Source organism: Carettochelys insculpta, chromosome 3, assembly GCF_033958435.1.
Source record: "Carettochelys insculpta isolate YL-2023 chromosome 3, ASM3395843v1, whole genome shotgun sequence".
NCBI lineage: Eukaryota > Metazoa > Chordata > Testudines > Carettochelyidae > Carettochelys > Carettochelys insculpta.
Window position 1 is genome coordinate 186,714,900 of NC_134139.1, and position 13,487 is coordinate 186,728,386.

The following is a 13,487-nucleotide window of genomic DNA, read 5'->3' on the forward strand; positions in this document are numbered from 1 at the left end:
GTTCCAATACCTTCCTCTGAAACCTCCAGGTGAACCATGGATCTGTTCCCATATGGCAATTCCTAGATTCTTTTCATAGAATCATAGGGTTAGAAGACCTCAGGGGGTCATCAAGTCCAAACCCTGCTTAAAGCAGGACAAATCCCAACTAAATTCTCCCAGTCAGGGCTTTGTCAAGATGGGACTTAAAAACCTCCAGGGATGGAGATGATACTGCCTCTCTAGGTAACCCATTGCAGTGCTTCCCCGCCCTCCCGGTGAAACATTTTTTCCTAATATTCAGCTGTGTTTAACTAGAATTTCCAGTCTGGCTAGTTAACACTTGTTAATTAATGTATGTTTAATCAGATTTCAAAATTCAAATATAGCCCATGTGTGTGAAAGAGCGGGAGAGAGAGCTTAGCCCTGTAGCACTGCTCCACAGAGAAAGGGTATCACAGCTATTCTGACTGTAAGCTAAAGGAGCTGTGGTTTTGTAACTGTGTGACTTGGGTTCTAGTCCCAGCTCTTTTGAGATATGTGAGGTTTGTCTACAGAATTAATAAATCATCTAGCATGTTATCCAATCCCAGACTCAAGAGCCTCAAAAAATCTATGAAACTTCTGGAATTAGGCTTAATTTTGTGTTTGTTTGAGGTGTATATACAATGAATACAAGATAGTAATGATGATGTAGTGGTCCCTTTCTTCACTTATTTGGACTCACCCAAGAATGGTCTATCTCCTTTCATTATTCATGAAAGCAGAGCAGGGCAGAAAGGAATTGTGGCTGGATGCTCCCAGATAGATAGACATATGTTTACAGCTACATAAGTAGCGCCGCATGCTTATCCTGCAGTATTGATCCACTGCCTCCTTTCCTCTGAAAACCAGAAAGAAATCTTTAATTCTTTCTTCCTCCCTCACAGCTGATGACTGTCTCAAGCCCCTGCATGGTGCTGAGAGGAGATATATCAAGGGCTAAAAACTGAGCAGACAACCCAGCAGACGAAGAAGAAAGAAAAAAAAGGGTGAGAATAATTTTAAAATATTTTACATGACAATAATGGAAATGGAACAGAGGGGAAAATGAAAAAAAAAGCAAGAAAAGAGGAGACCATGACAATGGGAGAGTGCAGAGGCTACTGCATTTGTGCTGCTCTCTGTTCATTTCTGTCTCAGCATCCAACCTGTTTAAATCTCTCTTTCACCAGCTGCACCATACCTTGTATCTGTTGAGATCTCAGGGGAAGGGTCTGTCTTCTTTAGTACTTGGCTGTATGGAGCCCACCACAATGAAACTCTGATCCTTAACAGTAGCTCTTGGGGGCTACCTGCATGTAAATGTGAATAACAATAGTAGAGAGGTGGAGAGGGAGAAAAAAAGTGGAAAAAAAGATGGTAAAAGAGCAATAAAGAAGAAAATCAAGGAAAAAAGAAAGTGTAGAAAAAAAAGTGTTCAGCTATAGAAAGAAGGACAAAGGCAAAATTTTATAGCTGCATTTCTCAAATTGGGATCTACAAGCGTACACCTGGGAGTTTGCCAGTGTTGCTAATCAGCTCCTTTCCTTCACTCCCTCAGCTCTTCCCTCTCTCCTCAGTGTTGAGCAGCATACAGCAGGTGTTGGACGGGAGGGAAAGGAGCAGAGACAGGGTGGAAGGGTGGAAAGAAGTGAGGTAGGGCATAGAGGAGGTCAATTTTCCCTCTGATCATTTCCATCTCTACGTGGAATAATTTTTATGTGCACCAAGTATGCGTGAATGTGCACCACCAATAGAAACACAAAACCAGAGTGTGGACACTGCTAATCAGCTGCATAGCATTTGAATTTCTCCTGAATGTAAGATGCTTTTGCTCCCCAATGACAGCTGGTGAAAGGAGAAATGCTTTCCAACATGGGATTCTTCACAATGGGCAATATTGTGCATCTCAGTCATTTGCAAATCCATCCTCTTGTTATACAAGCTACCACATCGGGAGGTTATTTTCAGATCAATGGAGAAAATACCCTATCCTTAAAAAAAATCAAATGCCCCTCGTGTCTGTCCATTGGTCTTCTCTTCCTGCAATAAAGCATCAACTAGTGCAGATAAATGTTTGCATGGAGGCTCAGCTGGAGATGAAGGATAGTGCTTGCTGTGCTGTCTGATAGGGCTGATTTAAGTTTAAGTACCATCTTTGAAAGGAGGAAGGGTGATTTTGTGGCTAAGGTATTAGACTAGAACTTAGGAAACCTAAGTTTTGTTCTTGGATCTGTCACAGATTTCTTGTCTGCTCTTGCCCCTCTTACAGGTATATGTGCCAGGATACATAGAGCCTACATTCCAGTGAGGATATGGACTTGGCTGCCTAAAAAAGCTAAAGCATTGCAGCCCTGAGCTCACGAATGTCTGAGGTCTTGTGTACCATAGAAAGATGTACCAGACTATAGTGTGGATTCAATTATCTTTACAATGCAAAGAGGCTTACACTGTATGAAGAAATTTATCATAGAGATTTTTTGGTGTGGGAAAAATTGCACACATCCCAAATGCTCAGCACTTTGGGTGGGACATACCCTTTCCACAGTTTATGAGAAGGAAAACATCTGTATTTCCTTAATAAGTATTTTTGTATGCATAATCTGGATTGTGTGTGGGAGAATATAGTGTCTGGATGGGAGATGCGCATGGGTAGTATGTTTGTATCAAATCAGTGTGCAGTGGATCTGTTCTTAGGGATGGCAATTGTTACGTTACAAATATTGGCAACCACCATGCTGTGTAATTGTACTCTAAATGATATTCTGATCACATTTATGTTAATGTATGTTTTATACACTGGGTGCCCTATGTACATCATTATTTTGCACTCCACATCCTCTCCTCGGCAGATGAACTGATTTGTTTTCCACATTAGTAAATCAGCAGGTTGAACGCTATTGCAAATCAATTCCCATTAATATTTTCATTACACATGCAATGTTCAATACTATTGCTGAATAAGGGAAAAAAATGGATCTTGGTAATTTTTGATTCCCCAGCCCGGAAATTCTGTTGCACATCTACATAACAATCCTAGCTACACCATCTGCACTGAGCTGACAAACCTTCAAGCCTCCCAGCATCTTAGCACCTCAGAAAGCCTGATCCAATACTTCAACATCTTAGATACTGGCATAGAAAGTACACTTGAAAAGTTTGCAGATGATATCAAGCTAGGAGGGGTTGCAAGAGCTTTGGAGGATAGGGTCCTTGATCTTTGGTGGTAGAACAAGAAGCAATGGGCTTCAACGTTAGCAAGGGAGATTTAGGTTGGACTCCAGAAAAAACAAAACAAAACAAAACAAAACCAAAAACTGTCAGGCTGGTTAAACACTCAAATAAATTGCTGAAGAAGATTATGGAATCTCCATCATTGTATTTGAGAGCAGGTTAGATAAACATCAGGGATGACTTAGATGGTGTCTGGTCCTGCCATGCATTCAGGGAACTGCACTTGGTAATATCTCAACATCCCTTCCAGTTCTAAAACATTTGCATGCACTGATCTCACACTATGTACCTGATCCTGTGCATTATGTACATCCATCCCTGTACTTCTCCCTGAACTTAAAAATTATCCCTGAATGATCTATCCCTTTGCTACTTTAAAACTCCTACTGTAACCTGACTGAAATATTTGCAACAATAAAAACCTTTTACACTCATCCCTCATTATATGAGCACGATTAGTTCCAACTTTCTGCTCGTAGGCAAAAACTCATTAGAGGGACACTAAATTACCGTTAAAATACATGTAAAAGTCTCTGATTGGTTCCTAGTGCTCCTAACTTGGCAAAGGAGAGGCAGGATGTGGTGCTGCTTTTGAAAGGTGAGCGAACGTTGGGTTGGGGGGTGGGAGTTGAAGGGAGTTAAAGGCTGGGGGCAGTCTGGGACCATGAGCGGGAGGGAGGGTTAAAATCTGGTGGAGGACGTGGTGGCTCATTCATCTGGGCTGCAGCAGTGATACCTGTGGCGAGTGTGGCAGGCTGGGGGTTTTGGGGACCAGGCCAGGATGGGTGTTGGCAGTGGGCCGGGTGCATGGGGAGCTGCCACTGGGGGAGTGTTGGGAGTGGGGCCAAGCCAGGCTGCAGATCTCCCCATACCCCCGCAAGGGAACCCACAACTAGCTCCACTCCACCTGTGGGGCTGCAGATCTCCCCTGCCTCCCGGCCAGGGACCCTGTGGCTGGCTCTGCTCCAGCCATGGGGCTGCGGATCTCCCTGCCCTGCAGCCAGGGACCCCACAGCTGGAGCGGAGCCAGCCACGGGACTGTGGGTCTCCCCCCCCCCCAGTCAGGGACCCCGTGGCTGGCTCATATAAGTGGGGGAAGTTCATTCACTGTGTGAACAAAGGTAAGTGTGTGTGAGACCCTCGCTTTAGCGAGCACTGGTAAGTAAAGTACTCGTTAAACGAGGAATGAGTGTATTCCATGATGCTGGTGGATCCAGTGAGTTTGCATGTTGGGATCCAGATTATTCTGATGGACTGTCTGGGAGAAGCTGTAGATTTAGGCATTGAACAAGCTCTGTAGCCAAAAAGCAGCAGGGTCCGGATGCCATTAACATTTGCAGCTTTCTGGAACCAGAATGCAGTGGGGATCCAGTCTGGTGGAAAAGCAGGAGCCAGCCACCCATGGGCAGACTTGAATCTGGGATCTCAGTGCAGGAGCTTCTAGAGTTTGAGCTAAGTGCCAGCTGCCGCTCAGCTAAGGCTGTAGAAGAGACTGTCTTCCTCTCTGACCGTGGTCTAGGCGCCGCTACATGGGACAGTGCCCCGCAGCTGGCTGTGTGGGTTCCCTGAGTTCCTGGTCTGGGGCCAGCCTGTGGCACAGGGCCAGAGAGGAGAACGGGGGGCGCTGGGAGGCGGCAGGGGCTGGGCTTTCCGGCGTGTGCGCCTACAGGGCTGTAGCCAAACGCGCTACAGGCGCACTCGCTGGCTGTGCAGAACTGAGGGGAAGGAAGCCCGCGATCGGCAACATCCAGCGGCTCCCGCCGCTTCCAGGTCTGCAGGGAGGTCCCGGCCTCTCCCGCCTGGGCTGCCACTTGCTGGGGCGGGACGAGCCGCTGCCACCCCAACCCTTCCCAGCGCCGCGTGTCCCAGCAGGTGAGCTGGGGGACTCGCCCCAGCGGGCACCTGCCCCCCACTCCACACACACACACACACACACACACACGGGAGGGGTGGAGCACAGCCCCTACCTCCGCTCAGATGCCCGGCCTGGCTGGAGCTCCAGCGCCTGGACCCGCTTGCGTGCACGGGCACCAGCGGCTCCCCGGCCGGGCCAGGCTCTGTCCTGCAGAGCGGCGCTGCGTCCGCAGTGGGGTGGCGGGTGCGCCCAGCCCAGCCCAGCCACGACTCGGCGAAGGGACTGGAGCTGGCCAATGGGGTAGCGGCTCTGCGGCCCTAGCCCCGCCCTCCTCGCCCTGCACATCTCCCCCCGCGCCGCGCCGAGTTGCGCCCTGAGAGAAGCTGACGGGCAGCGCCGCGCGGGAATTGGCTCAGGTAGGTCCGTCCAGCCGGCGACACCGCCCTGAACTTCCAGCCGCGGAGCAAGTCAACTTTGTTGGTGTCGTGGGGTCGCCCCAGCCGGAGCTGGTCTGAGTCCTCCCGGAGCGCGCGGGACTGCGGCGGGGGCCGCCTGCTGGAAGGGGCTGGGGGCCCGGTTCTTTTACCTGTCCTGGGCAGCCCGCGCGGCCTGGGGCTCAGCCCCCGCATGCGCTCGCTGCTTTGCACTTGGGGCTCGCGGCGCCCTGGCCTGGGGGCTCTGCCCTCTGGTAGGAACGACGCGTGCGCGGAGGCGGCGGGCAGCTGCGGGCGTTGCTCCCGGCTGCTCTAGGGCGGGGGGCTGGGGTCGTGGCTGGTGCAGGGCAGATCAGCGGTCCTTAGCTGAGTCCTTTCGCATTGCGGAGCGCAGGCTCCCCTGGCACAACGCACGAGGCGAAAAATAAAGTAGCTGTGGCGAGTCTGCAGTCCTAACGAGCCTGGCTAAGGGGCTGCCGTGCCCGGACTGCAGGCTCCGGTTAGCCTTGCCAGGCTGCAGGCAGACTCCCTCCTCGCGGCTCGAGGTAGCTCTTTAAAGAAGAGAATGAAAATCCTCCTGGGTCAGTTTCCGAATTCTTTGCCAGGCGCCGCAGTCTGGCACAGCCCACTTTGTCCTTCGCCTAGCACAGCTGCGGCTTGCTCCCTGGGGGCTGTAGTCTTACAGAGACTATCAAAGCGTTCCGCAAGCTTTGAGCAGCAGGAGTATTGATTCTTTTAGCAGAATTTACAACACCACCAACATATCCTTTTAGCACAATCTTTCCCCAGAACTGAAGTTCTTACCTAAGTTTTTATCACTAACAGAGGTGAAAAGGTGGAATAAGTTAGAGTAACTTTAAAAATGTAATAAAAATAAATAACATATATGGGTAAGCAACAGTTCAATATGCATAGTCAGCAGCTGTTTTTTAAATGATTCTGGGAACTTCAGTTTTTGAGTGTCCAACTTGAGCTGCATTAAAGGAGACTAGGTTTTCTTACCTATTATGGGCCATTTCCTTTGATCCTGAGCACCATATTTGAAGCAAATGTATCCTTGTTATAATCAACTGGAATCATCTTTGATTTTAGCAGTAACTGGCGAACCTTCCTACAGTGAGTTTGGCAAGAAAGAGCTGGCTTTGCAACTTTGCTAAGCATGTTACAGGAGTAACAAAGAGGAAGCTGTGCTAGTCTATACACTATCAAAACAAAAAGCAGTCAAGTAGCACTTTAAAGACTAGCAAAATGGTTTATTAGGTGAGCTTTCGTGGGACAGACCCACTTCTTCAGACCAGAACAGACTCAGTAATTAAGGCAAGGAGGACAAATCAGAAAAAGATCTCTGATTTGCTCACCTTGATTATCTTTTTCTGATTTGTCCTCCTTGCTTATTGTTTTTGGTTCTCTGTGCCTTAATTATTGAGTCTGGTCTGGTCTGGCTATGGTCTGAAGAAGTGGGTCTGTCCCACAAAAGCTCACCTAATAAACCATTTTGCTAGTCTTTAAAGTGCTACTTGACTGCTTTTTGTTTTGATGTTACAGGAGTGTGTGTTGCCAGTTTGTAACCAAAGCTGCAACAAGAAATTATTCAGAGCAGAGAGATCCAGGAAATATCTCCTCCCCCTCCCCACAAAGACCATGCTTGAGCTGAAATGTATGTATGTGCACACTTGCAGGTTGCAGGGTGTGGTGGGTGGATGAATGAATGAAAAAAGATAGGCAAATGCTGGAAAAAATATGAATGTTGAGTATTTAAGATTCTGAATTTAAACTACTCGCAAAGCAAGGGTGTAAGCAGGATCTTATGTCCTGAAAATATTTCTTTAACATATGGTGTTAATCAGTGCCTTTTTTTAAAAAACAAAAAAGAGGTGCTGGTACTCAACTGGCTCACCACCCCCCGCCCCCCGACCAATCTCATAGCTGGGGCTGCCGATTTGCTGGTATTCAGTACCAGCAAGTACCCTCCCACTCCACCACACACACAAGCACTGGTGTTAACTAATCATTGCTGAACAAGCAGAAAGGAACACCACCACCTCTTGATCTGGGAGTGAAGAACAATTTAAGTAATCTATTTAAGTAAAATCTATTAAGTATGTTCGTAATTTAAGATGTAAAGCAGCATTCTAAGAGGAGCCAGGGAGCTCCTTTAATCACAAGAATATCTTCAGTCCTTCAACAAGATGTCCTTTAAATAAAAGCAGAAGGAGGGAGGAACGGATTCTGCTTTCAGTTACCCTGATGAAAACCCAGAGTCGCTCTGCTGAAGTCTGTATTTTTTCTAGAATTATGTGAGATAAGAATTTATCTTAAAGGTTCCTTTGCTTCAAAAAAAGTAAATCCTACATCATGAAACGTTCCCTCTGTGACCAAACTGACAAGAATCAGAATTTCCCAAGGGAAGAATAAAACAGTTAATCAACAGCCAGAGAGAGTCATAAATCAGGCAATCAAGGTAACCCTAATAATTTTAATTACAGTTTCCAGGGAATAATGGTGACAGGAACAGTCAACTTAGGAAGCTAACACTGTACTGGGAGCTTGAGTCAGCCCTGACTGATTGTCACAGAGGCCCAGATCCTCAAGGTTATTTGATTCTTCCATAGATTTCCTAAATACATTTGAGAACGTGGGCCATAGTTCCTGGGTGCAAAAAGCCTCCCTAAAATTGAGATGCAGCTGCACAAAGCATCTCAAACCCCTGTTCCATCAGGGAACATTCAAGTGGTTGTGGGGGTGGGGGAGGGTGGCATTGCCAGTGTTAGTGGTATACTGATTCAGCATATTCACTTAACAGCCTGTGCCAGCGATGGATGCTCCCTATGTATACGAATATTCTGGCAGAGCACCTGGGTGAAATCAGTGTTGGAAACACTGTCTGCCCATTCTTCTGGGATAAATGTCTCCCCTCTAACTTGCAGCTGCCTGCACTGCACTCAGGTATTAGTTTGCACCTCTCTCATCTGGCACCTTTGGGACCTGACTAGTGCCGGATGGGAAAACTTGCCAGATGTTGGGAGGTCAGTATTGTCTAGCACATTACCAACACTTCCACATCTTACTGGTCCCTTAGAAGATATTTAGGGATAAATTCCAGCTAAATAACAGCACAGGACACTGAGAGCCAGGACTGGTGGCTGGAAGCAAACTTTATGGGACTGAGAATCTTGTCCACACTCATAAGTGGTCATCTGGCTAACTAAAATCATGCTGGATTAGGGAGTTTGCTGGATTAGAGAGGTTCCATATGTAGTTCTACTCTTTCATGCCAGCAGAAGTGACTAAAGCATTATGGACCCAGCCATTCTAATGTAAATTAAATACCAGCTAGTAGAGAAAGAAGGGCATTTGTATGTTTTTGTTTATCTTTTGCCCTTCAGAATTTGGATGCTGCATTTGGGCTCGTAACTGCTGCCTGGTACTGCTAACTTCCCTAGCAGAGGAGCAGCTGGTTTGCCTATATCCTGACTTTATAAATAGGCTACTCCTCCCTGTTTACTTCCTCCTTTGAATCCCTCTGGCTTATTTAAGTTGGTCTGCAGCACCCCCCTCTGCCCTGTGCAGTTGAAGAATAGAATTACCTGCCACTTTCAAAAGACCAACCCAAATGTAATACTATTTAAATACAAAACTCAGATCCCCTAAGAAACATCATTCCTTTGCTCTCAAACTTTCAAGTTGTGGCATACCTGCCATGGAAGCACAACACAATACAATAAAATAGAGGCTTGTAGATTATTCCACTAGTTTGGCTATTTTCCAGCTTATTTTAATTATAGTCCCATTTTTCTGCTGCTTTTTCTTTCTCTCCTTCCACTTCCCATTTTTGTTAACCTGTTCAGTTTCTTCTTTTTTCCCTCCTTCCTTTTTTGTATTTATTCACCCTTTGTTTTCTTCCTGCATCTTTTTTTCCCCCTTAAAAACCAAAACTGCTGCTCTCATTTTCTGTTTGTAACAGGTGCACGTTCTAATCTGGTACTTGATAAGTGGCTAACTCCTCTGTTGGTAAAAGTGGTCTAAAACACGCATACGCTCTAGTGCTGTAGTGTAGATGTCTTCTATGTCAACAGAAAGGTTTATCTGTTTTTCGGGAGGCTTTAGCTAGGAGTCGTTCATTGACCTACCTGCACCTGGGATTACGTTGACCTAACTGTGTTGTATAGGTTGCAAAACTTTTTACAGCCTTGAGTGACATAGCTAGATAGTCAACACTTAAAAATTTGATCTAAGACCATAATTTTGTCATCTGGAGTGAAAGTTCACCCGTTCACTAGTTGAGTACTTGATCCGTAGTTTGTTGTTGTGTTCACTCATCCTGTGTCCTTTCCCTTTATTCTGTGGCATATTCCTCATTATCTCTGCTTTTATCTTTGTGTGCCCACACCTCTTTGATTTTTCCTTGTTTCTCTTCCTTTTTGTTCTTCTTTCCTTTATTCTGTTCCAGTTTGTTCTATGTAAATTCTTATAACATTAGCTAGGATAGTATATCTCAGGACTTTCAGAAGTTCATGCGTCTAATACTTGCTACGTGTGGTTCATTTTCTTTCTTTCTTTCTTTCTTTCTTTCTCAGCTTTTCCCAACCACAGAAATTCTGTGTGCGGATTAACGTTGTTGTGGGACTTTTGAAGAATATGGATCTGTGCATACTGATCTGTGTTCATGTTAGAGAAGGCAGGTCAGGAAAGTATGCATTGTGGCTAGAGTTGAAGGTGGTGACTTTTATGGTGGCCCTTAGTTGCTCAAGAGCTCTTTCAATTTAGACTATTGCCCCCTCCCCGCCCCCACACACACTGCAAGAAAGCTCCATCTCCCACACAGATAAGATTTAACTTTATAGTAGACTTCCATTATGCCTGAAGAGTGGAATTGTTTTCTGTGTTTCTCGTTGTGTAGGCTTAGGCAATCTTTTAGTCACAGAGAGGTAACCGTGTTAGTCTGTATCTTCACAAAACAGAGAAGCAATCCTGTAGCATTTTAAAGATTAACAAACTAATTTATTAGGTGTTGGACTTTTGTGGGATAGACCAACTGCGTCAGATGTGGAAAATTCTGACAGTCCTCTCTCTGGCTCCCTGATAGCTCCTCCACTGGGCACTCCTGTATGTCCTTTATGCCAGCAAAGTGGTGTAGGTTCCCTTTGCCTTTCTCTCATGTTGTGTATGTCCCATTCACCCACATATATTCTCCTAGAGCAGTGAGGGGCCACCTGCAGCCCACTGGGGCTCCCCCTGTGAGCCGTGGGCCCCCTGGCTGCCCTCTTCTCCCGCGCGCCTCTTGTGCACCAGGGTACCAGAGCCTTGCATTTCCTTTCTTCTTTCCGTCCCTCCCTGCATTTTCAGAGTGCACCAGTCACCTGATTCAGGCTCCATCCCTGCTTCCGCCCACCCCAGAACTGTAGTGCTGCAAATCAGATGTTTGTGGCATTCCAGTTGAGGGGAAGGAGCAAGGTAAATGCGGGACTCTGGTCCCCAGTGCTTGAGAGGCGCATAGGCACAGGGAGCCGTGGAACCCCAGTGGGCTGCAGACTGCAGCAGCCTACTGAGATGAGGAAGGGCCACTCATGGGACCCAGACACCATTCACAGTTGCCCACTGCTGTCCTAGAGCCTCACGGCATTCCATGGCCTTGCTGTGACCTCCCCTTCTCCCCCCACCATCCGTCCCCCACATCTTGTACGTATTAATTCCGCTAAAGAAAAAAGTGTCCTCTGCAATATGTGCAGTGGGCCTCTAACCTGCAGAGTGGAGTTCTCTTGCATGTTTTTACCGCAGTAGCTTCCCAATGATTTCAGAATTATCTGCCACGGGCTTGCTTCTTCCCCTTCTCATGCACCTTCTCTCCTCCTCTTTTCAAGGGTTGGCATAGGAGGGTGAAACTGGAGTAGTCACTTTCCCAGACCTCCACTGAGGCAGGGATTGATCCATCTCAATCCCTTACCCTTGCTGAAGGGTTGGGAAACCAGCAGCTTCATTTTTCAGCCCATTGCCATGTCACCCTTTTACTTCAGTCCTTCCAAGCAGTGGTTAAAGCAGATTGAAGCAGGAAAGGGAATTCTTTCTACCCTTGCCAGTTAGGCAGGAGCATCAAAGGCAGATATGCTTACCTTAACCAAGGATAAAACAAAACAGCAGTCATGTAGCACTTTTTTGTTTTGTTATAATACAGACTAACAGGGCTACCTCTCTGTTACTTATTAACCAAGGATATAGAGGCAACTTCCCCTGATTTTATGAGTGGAGTTCCCAAAAGCTTCCATTTGCTTTAGCATTTGTGTAATGGGGAAGGAGAATGCTAAGGTCCCATTATGTGTTTGTACTCCCTCCTCTTCTCCCTGTAACTCTGCAGTACTCTTTTGTAAAACAAGGGGTAAAGTCAGGACTTTTCAGAAAGCTTTACAGAGAGTTAAACATCAGGGCTGTTGTGTATGAAACCCTGAGAAGTAGGCCTTAATAGTTCCCAGTCAAGTTCAAAGACCGCACCATGCAGCTTCTTAGGTTATGTCTACAAAGCATGGCACTGCTGTATCTGTATAGTGCATGTTGTGAAGACACTCTAGCTATGTCTACAGGAGAAACATCTGTCTACAGAAGTTACTGTCAGAAGTGATGTTCGAATAAAACTTCTGCCAACAGATCCTGTCTTCACATAAAAGCGGTTCGATCTTTAGATCCACTGTGTCGATAAAAGGGCCCCCAGCAACATCTACACAGCTTTTTTGTCAACAATCAAAACATGTTTTGTGTGTAGAAGCTCTCCGAGTTTTGTCTACAAAACTCTCTAATGTAGATGTAGCCTTCATGAAGATGGGAGAGAGCTCTCTCATGTCAGTATACTAAAAGCACTTCCATGGGAGATGGTACTGCTGTTTCCACTGGAGGTTAGGTTGGTGTAACTGCATCACTCTGGCCGTGTCTACACTAGCCCCAAACTTCGAAATGGCCACGCAAATGGCCATTTCGAAGTTTACTAATGAAGTGCTGAAATGCATATTCAGCGCTTCATTAGCATGCGGGCGGCTGCGGCGCTTCGAAATTGACGCACCTCGCCGCTGCATGGCTCGTCCCGACGGGGCTCCTTTTCGAAAGGACCCCGCCTACTTCGAAGTCTCCTTATTCCCATGAGCAGATGGAAATAAGGGGACTTCGAAGTAGGCGGGTTCCTTTTGAAAAGGAGCCCCGTCAGGGCGAGCCGCGTCAATTTCGAAGCACCGCGGCTGCCCGCATGCTAATGAAGCGCTGAATATGCATTTCAGCGCTTCATTAGTAAACTTAAAAATGGCCATTTGCGTGGCCATTTCGAAGTTTGGGGCTAGTGTAGACATGGCCTCTGGGATGTGAAATCCACACCCCAGCATTAAATAGTTACCTCCATGTAAGTTAATTGTGAAGACATGGCTTTAGTAAAGCAAACATTTAATGAACAGAAATAAGTAATATGAAATGTATTGCAAATAGCTTTTGAAATGCTGTGAATAACTTTTAAATGAAAGCTGTTACATCTAACGTATGCTGGCATTCTTTATATAGATTTTTTTCCACTTCATTTCTGTTACATTTCAAATGTAAGGTTCCAAGATAACATTAGCACACATCACAGAACACAGACCTTCTGATTTTTCTGTCAGAGCTGATTGCTTTGTCTTTATGGTGTAGTGTGCGTCACCTAGTCCAGAGGTCAGCAACCAAAAGATCAAGAAGAGACTTTTTTTTTATTTCTGTGGAAAACTCCGAAATTCAAGAGCTGCAATCAGTGCATGTGAGTACAAGATGGTCCTTAATAAATAACTTCAAACCATATTTTTGGTAATCCCTATTATAAAACAATGCACACACATATCCCACAATGGACTGCACATATTAAAAGGGGAGTTATGCAACGCTTTGAGATCACATATCGTTTGCTATTTAGCCATGATTTGATTATTGTTGGGCTTTTAGACTTTCACAGTTTATCTAAA

The 13,487-nt window shown here is 46.1% G+C and overlaps 1 protein-coding gene across 10 annotated transcripts in view; it reads left to right on the forward strand.

The window, feature by feature from the left end:
• The first annotated feature begins 4,950 nt into the window (after positions 1-4,950).
• KCNS3 (potassium voltage-gated channel modifier subfamily S member 3) overlaps positions 4,951-13,487 on the forward strand; it is a 65,230-nt gene continuing 56,693 nt past the window's right edge. For 6 of the 10 annotated variants that reach the window (XR_012645128.1, XR_012645129.1, XR_012645130.1 and 3 more), the window contains exon 1: positions 5,415-5,505. The gene's annotated coding sequence lies outside the window, so the exon portion shown is untranslated. Of the gene's footprint in view, positions 5,107-5,414; positions 5,506-13,205; positions 13,286-13,487 lie in introns of those variants that run through there. The other 4 variants (XM_074991303.1, XM_074991306.1, XM_074991307.1 and 1 more) reach the window with 4 other exon arrangements.